Source organism: Camellia sinensis, unplaced genomic scaffold (genome assembly GCF_055761805.1).
Source record: "Camellia sinensis isolate YWXY unplaced genomic scaffold, ASM5576180v1 Unanchor14, whole genome shotgun sequence".
NCBI classification, from domain to species: Eukaryota; Viridiplantae; Streptophyta; class Magnoliopsida; order Ericales; family Theaceae; genus Camellia; species Camellia sinensis.
In genome coordinates, this window is record NW_028129020.1 from 4,782,794 (window position 1) to 4,798,889 (window position 16,096).

Below are 16,096 nucleotides of genomic sequence, written 5' to 3' on the forward strand. Positions count from 1 at the left end.
TGAAGAACAACACACTTTTTAGATACAAAATATAGAGATATAGAGAGATATATGCTTATGCCTTAAGAAAATTTCAGAACCTCTCCCATGGAGAGGGAGAGTCTCTCTTGTAGAAAAATAAATGTTCAAGCTTCTTGAATAAGTTAAAACTTGATTGCAATCCCTCCATACACGTGTATGGATGATACAGTCTGTGCCCTCCCGCTGGCACAGCTGGCATCCACACAGTCTACCAAAATAGGAGGAGAGGTGCCGACCACTTAAAGTGATCGGCCTGCTACTTGCAGTGGCCGGCCAACCACTTCAAGTGGTCTCCCAGAAAAAAAGTGGTTAGCAGGGGGAATTGGTGGCATCTACACTGAAAGCAAGCCAATGGTGGGGTGGAAGACCAGAAAAGGTGGCCCAAAGACCAAGAAAATCAATTTCCCGATCAGAAAACTGACTGGCGGGAAGGAAAGTGGTCTCTAAGGGGAAAAACTGGTCTCCCACCCTCGTACCACCTTCCAAGCAAGGAAAACAAGGTTTGTACCAAAAACAAACCAACACAGATGTAAAACGAGAGTTCGGGAGGCAAAGCGCGCAGTCGGGAGCCTCGAAACCCAGCTGTTGAGCACCAAAAGTGGTCTCCCGGACCACAGTGTCCTTCTAGATAGAGGAAACAAGGTGTGGTTCAAAAACCACGCCGAACGAAGAACGTTAAGCGGTACCGAGACAAGGCGCACGATCGAGGGCTCAAAAAACCGAAAACTAGTCTCTAAACAGGAAAAGTGGTCTACGACCACAAAGAGATGGTCTACAAGACCTCTCCCTCCCTCCGGGAAGAGAAACAGAGTTCGATCCTCAGACCGAGCCGAAGCACAAAAGAGTTTAGAGGCCCAGAGGCAAGGCTCTCAGCCAAAACTCCGAAACCTCTAAACGAGCGCAATATGCACCATCACCGAGCGCTCAATCGATGACACCTGAGTCTTAAGGTCGGTAAAAAATGGGGTGTCTACACCTTGGTCTCATTGCCGGCTGACAAGGCAACGTTTCGGGCGGAGCCGGATTTGGTGGCAATAGCATTAGCTGCCCAGTCGGCCTTTCTGGTATGTGACTTGATCCTAACTTCCGCTTTCTGCGTATATTGTTTTGGTTTACAGACGGTCTTTTTGGTATGTGATTTGATCCTAACTCCTTGTTTTGCAGATGGTCAGAAGGATAGCCGAAATAGGCCGCTGCCAGCATGACGCCATTAAAAGAATTGGCCGTTTGAAATCAGAAGTTGAGGGTGAGAGGAGCAGGGCCAAGTTCGAGGCGACGAGAGCGATAATAGAAAGTGTAAGGGCCAAAGCTGAGGCAGAAAGGACGCAGAGTGCTGACCAGCTCAGATCCGTCGCCGAATGGAGGGCAAACACGAGCGAAGAATCGCTCAAGTTAGACAAGGAGGCGCTTGCCAAGTTGGAGGCCGAATTAGAAGAGTCGAAGAAGGCGAAGGAAAAAACCGACTCCGAGGCTTCCAAAGCGTTCGAGGCTGGAAAGAGCGCCGTCCTTGAAAACTATGTAGAAGAAGTCTCCAAATTTGAGAATTGCGGATTCAAACATGGCTGGCTCAAAGCCCTTGCTGCTGCTGATGTGACATTGGCCATGTCGATTCCATACGAGCAAGTGGACGTTGAGCCGCTTGAGTCTGATCCCGAGGATTGATTTGGGCGACACTTTAGTTTTGTTAGGAATTTTCAATGTATGTTCTTGTAAACATGTTTTGTTTTCTTAGTAGACATCTATTTACTTGGGGTAATCTTCATGTATAAAATGATGACTATCTGTATTCACTTTATGAATGAAAATTTCCCTTGCTTTGCATTATTGCCTGTACTCAATTGTTGTTATCAATGAAGATTACTATTTTTTGCTATTTTGGGTGAAACTACTACTGTCTGTTGCATGGTAGATAAACATTCTATTAAAGAGATGAATAAATTAAATATTGCTAAAAAGATAACGGCATATCTTTGCGATTAGACTCATGAGCATTAGCTTGCATATGAATGGAGGCACGTTATCCTTTCGGTACAAGGCCATGGGATTTAGCCGATTCGATTTGCCAGTTATGAGCCTTTCAGCACAAGACACATGATCCTTTCCGCAAATGATCCTTTAACGAATCTGCCTTTGCCTGTTATGAACTGCAGCGTCGAATATTGTCGGTTCGTGAGATGACAGGCACGTGATCCTTTCGGCCAGCCTTTAGTCGTTGCGATTAGACTCATGAGCATTAGCTTGCATATGGAGGCACATGATCCTTTCAGCGCAAGGCCATGGGATTTAGCCGATTCGATTTGCCAGTTATGAACCTTTCGGCACAAGGCACGTGATCCTTTAACGAATCTTCCCTTGCCTGTTATGAACTGTAGCGCTGAATATCGTCGGTTCATGAGATGACAAGCACGTGATTAACAAACCTGACCTTGCCCTAATTCAAAATGAATCAACAATGTCGAATATCGGTGGCTGCAGGAGTGCGCGCATTGATGAGGTCACCTCGGGAGTGGGGTGCACTCCTGAGTGATTAACAATGGGGTGGGAGATTCCATTTATGTTTCATAAAGCGACTCGATTCTGCTCGTCATTCATGGTCGGAAAAGTGTGAATGTCAACCAGACTATTCTTTAATATTAAGGGAGAGAGTAGGACGCTGGCTGAGCTGGACTCATCAATGAATCGAGGTGGCGAGCCTCCCCGTACGGGAGGTAGGGCATCTGCAGAACATGAGAGGCACCACTCTCCGCGTCGACGAAGTAGGTCACCGAGGAAGGAGAAGTGCCAACGGGGGAGCTCCCCTCATTTGCGAAGTGAGGCTAGTGGACCACCACGCCCATTGAGATTTTCTGTTTTCGTTGGGAACAAACCGATGACAGAGGCAAATTCCATCATCCGTGACCCGAACGTGGCAGTCGAATTTGCACGACAGATTTTTCTACCAGAAGCCCAACAGTCGATGGTTGGTCGACCTGACTTCAAGGTGTTTTGAGAGAGCGTTCATGGGGCAGTGAAAGGGTTGTACACCGCCTATGAAATCAGCATGCGCCTTCGTACTGCGCGACGAGAAATAGAGAAGAAGGATGAACGTATTCAAAACTTGGAAGCCCGCGCAGAAGCGGCTGAGCGCGAGCTGAGGAAGATCAAAGCCGCTCAGACACAACCAGCCGGACAAGCTAACCCAGTTGTGGAAGAAACGGTGACCCAACGGCTTATCAGTTATGCAATTGCCGATTGGGATACGGCGAGCATGTTTGAGATAGAAGCCGTGAAGAGGAGGGCTTATGAAAAAGGCTTCCATGAAGGCTGAAAAGTCGGGATAGAGAAGACCAGGGAAAAGCTCGTTGAGGAAGTTTGCCAATGTGAAAATCATGGATTTAAGCACGGTTGGATCAAGGCACTTCAGGCCGCGGAGGCTCTCCGAGCAGTAGGCGTTGATTCGGCGTCGCCGCTATACCAACGTGATCACTTCCCCTTTTTCGCCTTCGAAGTCGAAAATAGTGACGATGAGGGAGACGCCGGATAAAAGTAGACATTATAATGCTCAAACACAGATTGCGTGCAAAATTATGTAATTATTGGCTAATTTAATAAAACGCTTCGTTTTCAAGTGTTAGCGTACTTTCTACTTATATTAGTACACTTCATGCCAATTGATTAATCTAAGGACACATTTCATTTTGAATGTTTGCATGTTTCAGCCTATGTTTATACGGCATGTTTCAGCCTACATTTATACAGCTTGTCCCATTTCATTTTGAATGCTCGCATACTTCAATTTTCAGTGTATTGTGATAGCCACGCAGGGCACTTCAAATCCGAGGTCCTTATTCGGCCCAAGCGTGACCTGTACGGATGGGGCTCCGAATTCAGAGGCTTGCTGTCGGCTAATTGTGATATCAGCGAAGGGCGCTCCGGATCCAGAGACTTAATCGGCCCAAAAATGTCATGCACTAATGGGGCTCCGAATCCGGAGACTTATCTTGGCCAATCGTGATACACGAAGGGCCCTCCGAATTCGGAGGCTTAATCGACCCAAAAGTGTCATGCACTAATGGGGCTTCGAATCCGGAGACTTATCTTGGCCAATCGTGATACACGAAGGGCGCTCCAAATCTGGAGACTTAATCTGCCCAAAAGTGTCATGTACTAATGGGGCTCCGAATCCGGAGACTTATCTTGGCCAATCGTGATATCGAATTCGGAGACAGAATCGGCCCAAAAGTGTCATGCACTAATGGGGCTCCGAATCCGGAGACTTATCTTGGCCAATCATGATACACGAAAGGTGCTCTAAATCCGGAGACTTGGCCAATCCTGATACATGAAGGGCGCTCCGAATCCGGAGGCTTAATCGACCCAAAGGTGTTATGCACTAATGGGGCTCCGAATCCGGAGACTTATCTTGGCCAATCGTGATACATGAAAGGCACTCCGAATCCGAAGGCTTAATTGGCCCAAAAGTGTTATGCACTAATGGGGCGCCGAATCCAGAGACTTATTTTGGCCAATCATGATACACAAAGGGCGCTCCGAATCCGGAGGCTTAATCGGCTCAAAAGTGTCATGCACTAATAGGGCTCCGAATCTAGAGACTTTTGAACTGAATTGCGCAATGAGATAACGGGAAAACTTTGCTTTGCAAAAGTGAAATATGTACATAGTGAACCATTCAAAACAAGTATCATGCCCCACAAGTCAGGTTAGTGATAGAATTTACGCAAATGTGTGGAATTCAAAGGCCACGACAGACTTCTCCCAGACATGTCTTTGAGACGATATGCCCTTACTCCCGCAATTAAGTCGATCTGATAAGGGTCGTCCCAGTTAGGACCCAATTTTCTGTTGGCCAGAGTCTTGGAAGCTAGAAGCACTTTCTTTAGGACCAACTCTCCTGGTGTGTAACGGCGCAGTTGAACACGCTGACTTAGTAAGCTGCTGCTGGTACCGTGCCATGGATGGAAGGGCAAGGTCTCTCCGCTCTTCAATCAAAATCAAATCCAAGGCCAACATCATGTCATTTCGGCCCAAATCAAAAACTGTTAATTTCAAGGTTGGGAGGCCGATCTCCAAGGGGATGATTGACTGCGTCCTGAAGCACAAGGCGAACGGCGTCTCCCCAGTGGACTGCCTCGGAGTAGTGCGATGAGCCCATAATACACTTGGCAACTCTTCGACCCATCTTCCTTTGGCTTTCTCCAGGCTCTTCTTGATGCCGTCCAAAATAGATTTGTTGGAGGCTTCAGCTTGGCCATTGCTCTGTGGATAAGCCGGGGAGGAATAGTAGGGCCGAATACCATACTTGCTGCACAGTTCCCTGTAGACACCGCAATCAAACTGGGTGCAGTTGTCTGAAATAAGTGCTCTTGGAATGCCGAATCGTGTTATGATATTTCTCCATACAAAATGCTTCACGTCGGTATCTCGGATGTACGTTAGTGCTTCTGCCTCTACCCATTTTGTGAAATAATCTGTCGCGACAATCAAAAATCGCTTGTTACCCGGGGCACGAGGCAGTGGTCTGACGATGTCAAGTCCCCACTGAGCGAACGACCAAGGACTGGTTATAGAGCTTAACTCTTCAGCAGGCAGGTGGGCCAAAGGAGAACTTCTGGCACTGTTCACACTTTTTCACATAACATTCGGCATCAGCTTTCATTGTCGGCCAGTAATACCCCTGTGTCACAGCTCGATGAGCCAAAGAGCACCCGACAGAATGGGCGCCACAACTGCCTTCATGTATTTCGATAGGAAGTGCTTCGACTTTGTTCGGATGAACGCATTCCAGGTATAGACTAGAAAGGGATTTTTTTATAAAACTTTCCTTGTGGATCCAAGTAGTATCGCAGGGCTTTGTTTCACAGCTTATACGCTTCTTTCTTGTCCGCTGGGAGTTGTTCAGAAGACAAGAATGCAGTAATGGAGTCCATCAAACTCGGTCCTGACTCTATGATATTGACATGGACTTTCTCAGAAGGGCCAATGCTCGGTTTTGGGATGAAATCAACTTCAATGGTCCGTTTAATCTCTGAGTTAATGACGGAGGCTAGGCAAGCCAGGGCATCTGCATGTGTGTTCTGGTCACTGGTTATTTGGTTCAATTCATGATGGTCAAATTTTGCCAGCAAGGAATTTGTTGTTTTCATATAAGCGGCCATACGGTCGTTTTTTGCTGCGTACTCCCCCTTTAACTGATTGATCACCAATTTTGAATCGCAAAATATAAGCAGATGCCGAGCACCTAGGAGATGTGCATTCCATAAGCCGGTTCACAAGGCCTCGTATTCGGCCTCGTTATTTGATGCTTCGAAGCCGATTTTGACAGCCTGCTCAATTATTGCCCCGTCGGGAGCCATTATCACTACTCCGGCCTCGCTACCTCGTTGATTGTACGATCCATCACAGTACAACTGCCAAATGTCCCCAACATAAATTTTCCAGTTCGGCTTAGGTTGAATTTCATCAGAATTGAAGTCGGCAAGACCTCCAGTGAATTCGGCCACAAAGTCGGCAAGCACTTGTCCCTTAATAGAGGTTTTAGGCAGAAACTGAATATTGTACTGGCCGAGTTCAAGAGCCCACTTTGAAACGCGTCCTGATGCTTCTGCACTACGGAGTACCGACCGGAGGGGGTGGTTCATTAGTACCCCGATGGTATGCCCCTGAAAGTAATGCATCAGCTTTCTTGCTGCCATGACGAGGGCCAGAATGAGTTTTTCCAACGGAAGGTAGCGTGTTTCAGCGTCAACCATTGCCTTGCTCACATAATACATTGGCCGCTGCTCCCCCAGCTCTTCCTTTATCAGTACGGCGCTGATGGCCCGGTCGGAAACCGCCAGACACAAAATGAGCGGGTCACCTGCCGAAGGTGTTGTCAAGAGTGGAACTGATCGAAGGTAGGTCTTGAGGTCGTTGAAAGCGGTTTCGCACTCGGAGGTCCATTCAAAAGCCTTGCCCTGCCGCAGAGTATGAAAGAACTATCGTCAGCGATCTGTGGACCGACTGATGAACCTATTGAGTGCGGCGGCCATCCCTATCAAGTTTTGAACCTCTTTCACTGAACGAGGGGAGCCGAGCTCCAAGATTGTTGTGATTTTCCTCGGGTTGGCTTTGATTCCTCGGTGGTTGACAATGTAACCCAAGAATTTGCCAAAGCCGATCCCAAACGCACATTTAGAAGCGTTCAGTTTTATTTTGTATTTGCGTAAAATGCCGAATGTCACTTCCAGATCAGCTAGATGAGTTTGCTCTTCTTTGGACTTGACCACCATGTCGTCAATGTACACTTCCATAGTGTGGCCGAGTTGCTCCTTGAACATGGCAGTGATTAGTCTTTGGTAAGTTGTCCCTGCATTCTTCAGCCCAAAAGGCATAACCTTATAGTAATAGGTTCCTCTTAGGGTGAGGAATGCAGTTTTGTCTTGGTCCTTCGGATGCATGGCAATTTGATGGTAGCCTCTGTAAGTATCGAGGAAGCTCATACGCTGATGGCGTGCCGTTGCATCTGCAAGTTGGTCTATTCTGGGAAGGGGAAAGCAATCCTTGGGGTAGGCTTTGTTTAGGTCCGTGAAATCAACGCAAACTCGCCAAGTCCCATTTTTCTTCTTCACAACCACAGTATTCGAGAGCCATGCAAGGTAGGTCATTTCCCTGATTGCCCCAGTGTCAAGCAACCGGTCAACCTCTGCAACAATGGCGGCAGTGTGCTCTGCGGCTGACCGCTGACTTTTCTGAATAATCGGCTTGCATTTAGGGTCAACATTCAAACGGTGTTGTGAAACAGACGGATCTACACCCGGCATCTCATATGGAGTCCATGCAAATACATCAAGGTTGCCGAGTAGGAAGGAAATAAGCTGTTGCCTGTCGGCTTGATTCAGGGAGGTGCCGACCATGAAGAACCTGTTTGGGTTTCCGTCAATTTCAACTCAATCTAGGGCTTCCATGGCCTTTTCACTTGGGAGCCGCCCAACATCGTCAAGGCTCTCTCAATCCGGCACCCCAATAGAATTCACTTGCAACTCTTTTGGCGTCTTTCCAGCAAGGAGATAACATGTTTGTGCCAATTTTTGGGAGCCACGGATTTGCTCAATACCGCGTTCTGTCGGGAAGCGTAGCAGTTAATGATAGGTGCTTGGCACGGCCTACATAGTATGCAACCAAGTTCGCCCCATGATCAGATTATACGGCGATGACAGCTTAACGACCAAGAATTCTACATCCACTCTTCGGGAGCCCGCTCGAACTGGTAGTGTGATTTTTCCCAACGGGTATTCTGGATTAGCGTTGAAGCCGAATAATAGATAAGGAGCTGGAGAAAGATCCGATTCGGAGAAGCTGAGTTTGGTGAATGTCTTGTAATACATAACTTCCGATGTGCTCCCCGGGTCAATGAGTACGCGCTTAACAGTGAATCGGTTTACGCGTAACTCGATTACCAAGGGATCGATGTGAGGAAGTGTCACTCCGGCCAAATCTTAATCATCAAAAGCAATGCTCGCAGCTTCATGGGGCCGTTTAGCCGGAGTGAGTTGATTTTGAGGGTCGGGATTCGACTGAATCGTATGCACCGCGGATGACATTGGCAGGCTGTATATCACGTGGATCACGCCAAGTGGAGGAGAATCCTGTCGTAAGGCTATTGCTTTGGTTGAGTTGCCTTTTCGAACGTACTGTTGTAGCCGACCATCTTGTACCAATTCCTCCAGGTGATCCTTCAATGCAAAACAACTCTCAGTATCATGGTCGTGATCTTTGTGATACTCGCACCGCCTATCCCGTCTTCTCGTGTCGGGAGGTCCTACCATTTTGGACGGCCATTTGAAGAACGGAAGGTGTTGGACTTTGGACATAATCGTGTTGATCGGCTCTGACAACTCCATATATTTCTTGTCTGCGAGCCTTGTGCGCTTGCTATCGACTTGTAATTTTTCATTTGTTCGGTGAGAGCATTGGTCGCTTGATCGGCGAGAATCTCGTCTCTTGTCTCGTTTAGCCCGATGCCGTGGTTCAGGGCTCTGAGGTGGTACAAAATTTAACGGTTGAGCAATTTCAGAAGGGGCCGTCTTGTTGGCCATGTTTTTGGCTTTAACCCCCAAGGCGTCATCTTCCACTTTGCAGTATTCTTCAATTTTCTTCATCAACGACCAGACTGTTTTGGGGGGTCTTCTAGTCAAGGAACTGCGGAGAGCACTATCAGGATGCAAACCCATTTTAAAGGCGGTAATGGCCATGGAGTCGTTGCAAGCATCATTGACAAGATTAAAGCATTCCCAATAGCACGCTGAATACGCTCGTAAGGTTTCTCTCGGCTGGATCTGCATTTCCCAGAGAGAGTCGGCTTGCTTCGGCTGGACCTCGTTGGTGATAAATCTGGCCCTAAAGGATTTCTGTAGTTGATGGAAACTCTTAATCGACGCCGGCTCCAACTTATAATACCATCTGACGGCCAATGGCCCCAAACTGCTCGAAAATATTTTGCACATAAGAGCCTCGTTGTTTGCATGCAGCGTCATGGTTTGCTTATAATGATGGATATGATCAGTGGGGTCCAATTTCCCATTGTACAGGGTGAACGACGAGGCTTTGAACTTCTTGGGTAACGCTGCCTTTGTGATCCGTTGTACGAAGGGATCGTGCTGGTCTTCTTCGTCCGAACCATTTTGTCTTCGCTTATGCCTTATATGTGGACTCTCTTCAGAGGAACTGGTAGTTTCGAGTCAGCCCTTCTTTTTGGGCTCTGGAGATAATGAGTCAGAGTCGCTGTCATTATATTGCTTCCGAACTCGAGGTCTTCGACCACCCGCTCTCAGAGGTCGTCCCGGATCTTGGCAGCTTGATTGGATTTTGCTACTTCCAAGGCCAAGTCCTGACTGAAGCGCTCGTTCTCAACGATCATGTTTTCCAGCCTTTGTTCGTTTTGCTTCGCCTGTTCCATGATTGCTTGCATTGTCTCATGTGCTGAAATCGAGGGCGAGTTCTGGGCAAGTAAGTCAAAGTTCAACGCACGTCTTGCGGTGATAGTCTTCGGTCCAAACATGTTTGTTGGAGTGAGGTCGTCTCTCTGTGTGGTCTCGTCAGTGACTATCGGAGGGTCTTCCGTTACGCCCGCCATGGATGTATTTGAGTATTCTCACAGACGGCGCCAATTGTGGGGAAGTGGTTTTGGAAATACTCTTTTGATCCACTGGGACGCTCGAAATCCTCAGCTAACAACTTGAAGAGGAATAAACACTCCGGTCGGGGGGTTAGAATTAGCACTCCCACGGATAAGTCAGTATATACTCTCTTGATTGCTTGTATCTTAAGTTAAGTGTACTAATTTTCACATACATTTCACTGACTGATGATCCTGTATTAATATTATTCTCTTTGGGCCTTAGGGCTAGGGCCATCCTCGATCCATTACATGTACTTTTACTCGGCCTTTATTTTACTGGTTGGAATGCCGATTATTTCATTCGGCTCTTCAATTGACTAGGATCAATGCCGAATAAAGGTTATGACCTGGACTGGACTTGCCCATTCGTCCCTATTGACCCATTTTTATTCGACTTCCACAATTTCGAAAGATAACTTTCGAAAGTAACTAATTATTTCGGTGTTAGACTACCGAATAAACTGATATATTTCGACCTTGGTTTTTCGAAAGATGCTGGAAAAAAAATTATGATTTTTACATAGCAAAACTCACATTTCCTTGGCTATCTTTCTCATAAATAGTTATCTGCTTATGAAAATCTGAATTTTCAGAAGGGAAATCTTCCATAATAATGATGAACGATGATGAGATTTAGTGTGTGTTGGCTGCATAAATTATAAAAGCCAATCACAATTCAATACGTGGCATGAAGGGGGCAATTTAAGAAGTTAATACAGGTTGCCAATCAAAGTCAGACACGTGTCAGCCCGTATTGATAATAATGGATCTGCGTGGCACTGGAACAATCAAGGGATATAAAGTGATGTGGCCTGACGGTTACTCACAAAGTTCAAATTCAAACTCAGGAGAGAAGCCTAACTGCAATGTGGCGTAGTGGGACTGACTGTGAGAGAGCATGTTCAGCAATCATGGGAGGACATTTCGACGGTTGGAAGCCCACTTCGACGGTTATCATTGAGAAGTATCAATAGTAGAGAAGGCCCCGGAATGAAGGATCCAGACTTAGATAAAAAAACTAGTTTTATTTACTTTGTTTCCCTTCTAGTTTTTACAGTTCTTTACATTTCAGTAATTCAAATTCCTGCACTGCACTTCATTCATAGGAATAGTTTCAAAAAGCTTGTTGCTGTTAACCTTTACGAGGCTGGGTCAGATCATTATAAGTTTTTCATTTTACTTAATGAAATTCTAAAATTATTATTCACTTAATTGTTATTTACTAAATTCTCCTAAATAAGCCACTAGTAAAAGTCCTCTTCATTGACGCTAAAAGAACTAAAACACAATCGTCTGATAATTGGTTAGCAATTAATCTTATGTAAGGACTGATTGATCCTTGTTGACACGCTTAAAATTACAATATTAACCTTCGAAAGCCAAAAAACCAACATATATTTTTGGCATGCCCAGTGGGACTAATTGAAATAGCTAGACGTAGGAGACAAGGAGAAAATAAACGTCTGGAAGAAGGTGTGGAAGGAGAGGTAAAAGTACCTGATCCAGAGGATAATGTGATAACACATCCTATGGAAGCACCTATCTCATCAAAACCTATGGTCGAACAGACCAGTAATTCAAAACATGCATCACATGTTCAAAATATTAGACGAGGCCATGGAATTGGACCATCCATTATTCCATCTACTCAGCCAATGAATTCATGGGGAGGCCTGGTAGATGCTATGGGACAACAATTAATGAACACAATGGAAAGATGGGCAATATTCTTTATGGATCGGATGAATTCCCATCAACCAACTAACACAAGACATATGGAGGAAAATTCAAATGTTCCTCAGCAAAGATTGGTTAGAGATAAACAACCTATGCAAAGTAATGGGCATACTTATGGTCAGACTAGTAATCCAAATTATGAAAGACCATCACCTATACCTCAGTCTTGGTATGAGCCTCTTTCGAGGCCTATGGTAAATCAAAATGCCTTATTACCTAACAGCGAAGCCATACAAATTGGTGGATCTGGGCCAACACAAGAAAATGGCATGAGGATGTTTCCAAATCCCATGTTTGAAGCCATACCTGGCACAAGGGGGTTCACTAATCCTTTGTTCGAATTCACACCCGGGGGGTTGGAAGGGTTTCCTGCAGCTGGAAGAGAAACAACACTTGTTCCTCCTATTACAGCACCTTTCGCAGGACAGGCTCAAAGAGGTCAACTATACCCTCAACAGTAGCCAGTACCACAGGGACAGTTAGTCCCAAATATACCTCCTTATGAACCAAGAGGACCTCAGACACAAGGTTTTCTACCAAATCCTGTGTTTGTTCCTCTAGTGGTAGTCCAACAAGCACAAAATATGGTTCCTAGGGACTGATATTGTCAGATAAATGTGTGGATCTATGGCTCTAGGGGTTCAAACTCCTGTGTATAAGAAGCCATACCCAGAATGGGTGGATAGCGTGCATGAATACTCAAGAGGGTTTAGAATACCAGACTTTACTCTTTTTTATGGGAATGAAAACCAGTACAGTAGAACACATAGCTAGGTTCGCAGCCTAATGTGGTGAATTTACCAATAATGATTACATGAAGTTAAGACTTTTTCCAAATTCTCTAACTGGGGCAGCTTTTGTATGGTATATAAACCTTACACCTAGCTCTATCCAAACTTGGCAGCAAATGGAGGAGGTATTTCATGCCCAATTCTTCTAAACGGAGCTAGAAGTTTCCATGGCAGACTTGGCAAGTTTGAGTCAAAGGCCTGATGAGAAGGCTGTTCAATTTATTGCCAGATTCAAAAGAACACGAAACAAGTGTAGGGTCATTCTACCAGAGCCTGAATTTGTGAGATTGGCTCAAAATGGTTGAGAGTTTAGGCTTCGAAAGAAGTTTGACTCAACTGAGTTTTGAGACTTAGTGGAATTAACCTATAAGGTGTCTAGATATGAATCATTACTTGAGGAAGAATAAGATCGAAGTAATGCATCATACAAGATTTATTATAGAGATCCTAATTATGAGATTGATGTAGCAGAGATCATAGAGAAAGAGTCTGTGATCTGTGAGGTATTAATTCATAAAGACACTACAATAGACCAGCAGTTTAAAAAGAAAGACCTTTATAAGAAATACTTTTTCGATTTAACAAAGGTAGATGACATTTTTGATCATTTGTTTGCAATGAATTTCCTAAAGTTACCAAAGGGAGTTAAGATTCCTTCTCCAGAAGAACTTAAAGGGAAAATATATTGCAAATGGCACAATTTTTGGTCTCACTCAACTAAAAACTGTATTATTTTTCGGGATAGGATCCAAGAATAGATTTGAAAGGGGAGTTTAAAATTTCCAGCTAAGGTAGAGAAAGTTATGAGGATTGACACTAATCCATTTCCAGAGATTGGAGAAGTTATAGCCAATGTTGTTGTGTCAAACTTCCAGAACTTATCCTTGAAGGAATTGGAGGAGGTTAATGTGCAGATACATGTTGCCAGCCAGAGTACTGTCAAGAAGGATACCAGAAGTTTACCAGCGAATGGCCAGAGCTTTGCAGACCAAAGGGAGGACTCTAGTGGGGAGGTACTGGATGATGACTCCCTAGAGGCAGCTGTCATGCAAAGGATGTGTCCCAGATGCAGGTTAAGTTACAAATGGTTGAAAGGGCTCCCAACTGATGGGAAACAGTATTACAAGGATGTACAAAGATGTCCTAAACTAACCAGTACTTATAACAAGAGGCCATACCCAACTGGTCTCAAACAACATCCATTCTTGGCTGGACCATCAGCCACTAGAGTGCATTCCAAGGGCAAGAGACCTCTACATGAGTTCAGACCACCCAACTACTACAAGATGGAGGGCAATCATCCTGAGAGGAGGCCTAAAGTGGGCTCAAGTTATGGAATCAGAGCCAGAGATTGGCCTCCTAGATCAGCCTCAAACAAGACGAAAGGTAACCACCCTGACAGAAGGCATGAATTAGGCTCAAAACAGGGGATCAGGGCCAACCAGTGGCCTCTACAGGCAGTTTCGAAGCTGGCTTCGAAGGCAGAAAGTGCTAGTTTAACAATTGAACTAGTAAGTTCATGGGTTCCTGGGGTTCCAGATTGGTTTGTTATGCAGAACAAGCCTATCCAGAGAAGTGTTGTTGGAGACCAGGGTAGAATGGTTAACCCTCCATTGGTGGCTCCAAATAATTGGGTGTTATTAAAGCACCCAAAAACAAATGAACCAAATATGGTTTCTGTAATTTCTAGGTCCTAAAAGAGAAAGATCCAGTGAAGGTACACTCAGTACCAAAAGGATCTGAAGGAAAGTGGAGAGAGTTCTTCATGAGCCTAGTCAAAAGGCCAGACAGAGGAAAGAAAAAGTCCGAAATTGGATCATAGTCCAAAATCGACTTCTCAGAACAAAAGAAGTTTTAGCAAAGAGCAATTGGCTAAAGTTCACTCTGAACTGAAAGCCAAGGAAAGATCCAGCTTAGCAGGTCTTGAAAAGGCCTTGATGGAAAGTGATAGTGAGACCAAAGAAGAAGTTGACCTAGGCCAAAGGAAAGAAATGGTTGAGGAAGAGATGTTTGAAGCCTTCACGGCTGAATAGACATTTTTGGTCAAAAAACCAGTAAGAACAAACCATTCGAATGAAGTCACTAGTAATGAAGTGCCAGAATGTAGCATGAAAGATGCTTCCGAAATAACTGAACAAGTTAGCCTGGAAAAGAAGCAAGTGCAGTCAGTAGTTTAGTTTGGCTCATTTCCTCCAGTGTGAGTGAATATGGTGCATATACTACCACAAGAGTTCTAAGCTAAAGATGGAAACCAAGAAGGTCAGGAGATTGACCCTATTCTAGTTTATAGTGAAAATTCACAAGTTAGCATGGTTCAAGATGAATCTGAAGTGGCTACACCGATGGAAACTTAGGACGAGAGTGAGGAAGAAGTGAGTATTAATCTCTTATATCCTTTTGAGTATCCTACAACATCCATTATACAGCATGTCAAGCCCTTGTATATCAAGGCTTTTTTTGATAGGATACAGATGAATAGGGTATTGATGGATAATAGGGTAGCAATGAACCTGCTTCCGAAATCCTCTTTGAAGAAACTAGAAAAAAGGAACCCCAGATTAATCCCAACCAGCATAACCGTTGTTGGTTTTGCTGGGGATAAGCAGATGGCTCAGGGTATTTTGCCCATCAACCTGAGTGTGGGAACTAGAGATTGCATGACAGCATTATTTGTTATTGATAGTAATGCTAAGTATAATACTTTACTTGGCAGGGATTGGATTCACACCAACAAATGTGTGCCTTCCTCTCTACATCAGAAGATAATGATGGTCTTGTGCAACGGAGAGACAAATGAGATCAATGCAGACCTTCAACCCTTCGTCGCTTATGCTAACTTTGCAGAAGCCAAGTTGTATACTGAAGGAGTGACACCACTCAGTATATTGAGAAAACCTGATGGTTCAGCCGAAGTGACGGTTGATGAGGGAGTAGCACGCCTGAAACACTTGGCACAAGAGAGTGCTGATGAAGAATTCGTCATCAAAGATGAAAATGATGCCTGGTTGTAGGCAAGAAGATGAAACCCAAAAAGCCAGACCCTTGGCTTTACTTAAGTTTTCGGCATTGGACTTAAAATCAATAGTCCAAAAAGTTCAGGAACAAGAGAAAGAAGCCATAGTAGTTGGCTATAAGCAGAAATAATAACAGGTTAGGCTTTTGACTTTTGATAAATACTATGCATTGGACATCAAAACAAAAGTCCAGGAAATACAGGAAAAAGAAGCCTTATGGATAGACTTTGTCTATGAGGAAGAAGGCAAAGATGTTGAATCAGAGAAAGTGGGAGCAGAACAAAGCAAAGAAATTGCTTCGAGGGCAAAAGAAATCAAAAGAGACGCATTAGTGAGTTCTCAAATACAAGACCCCTTGGAAGAAGTTAATTTAAAGG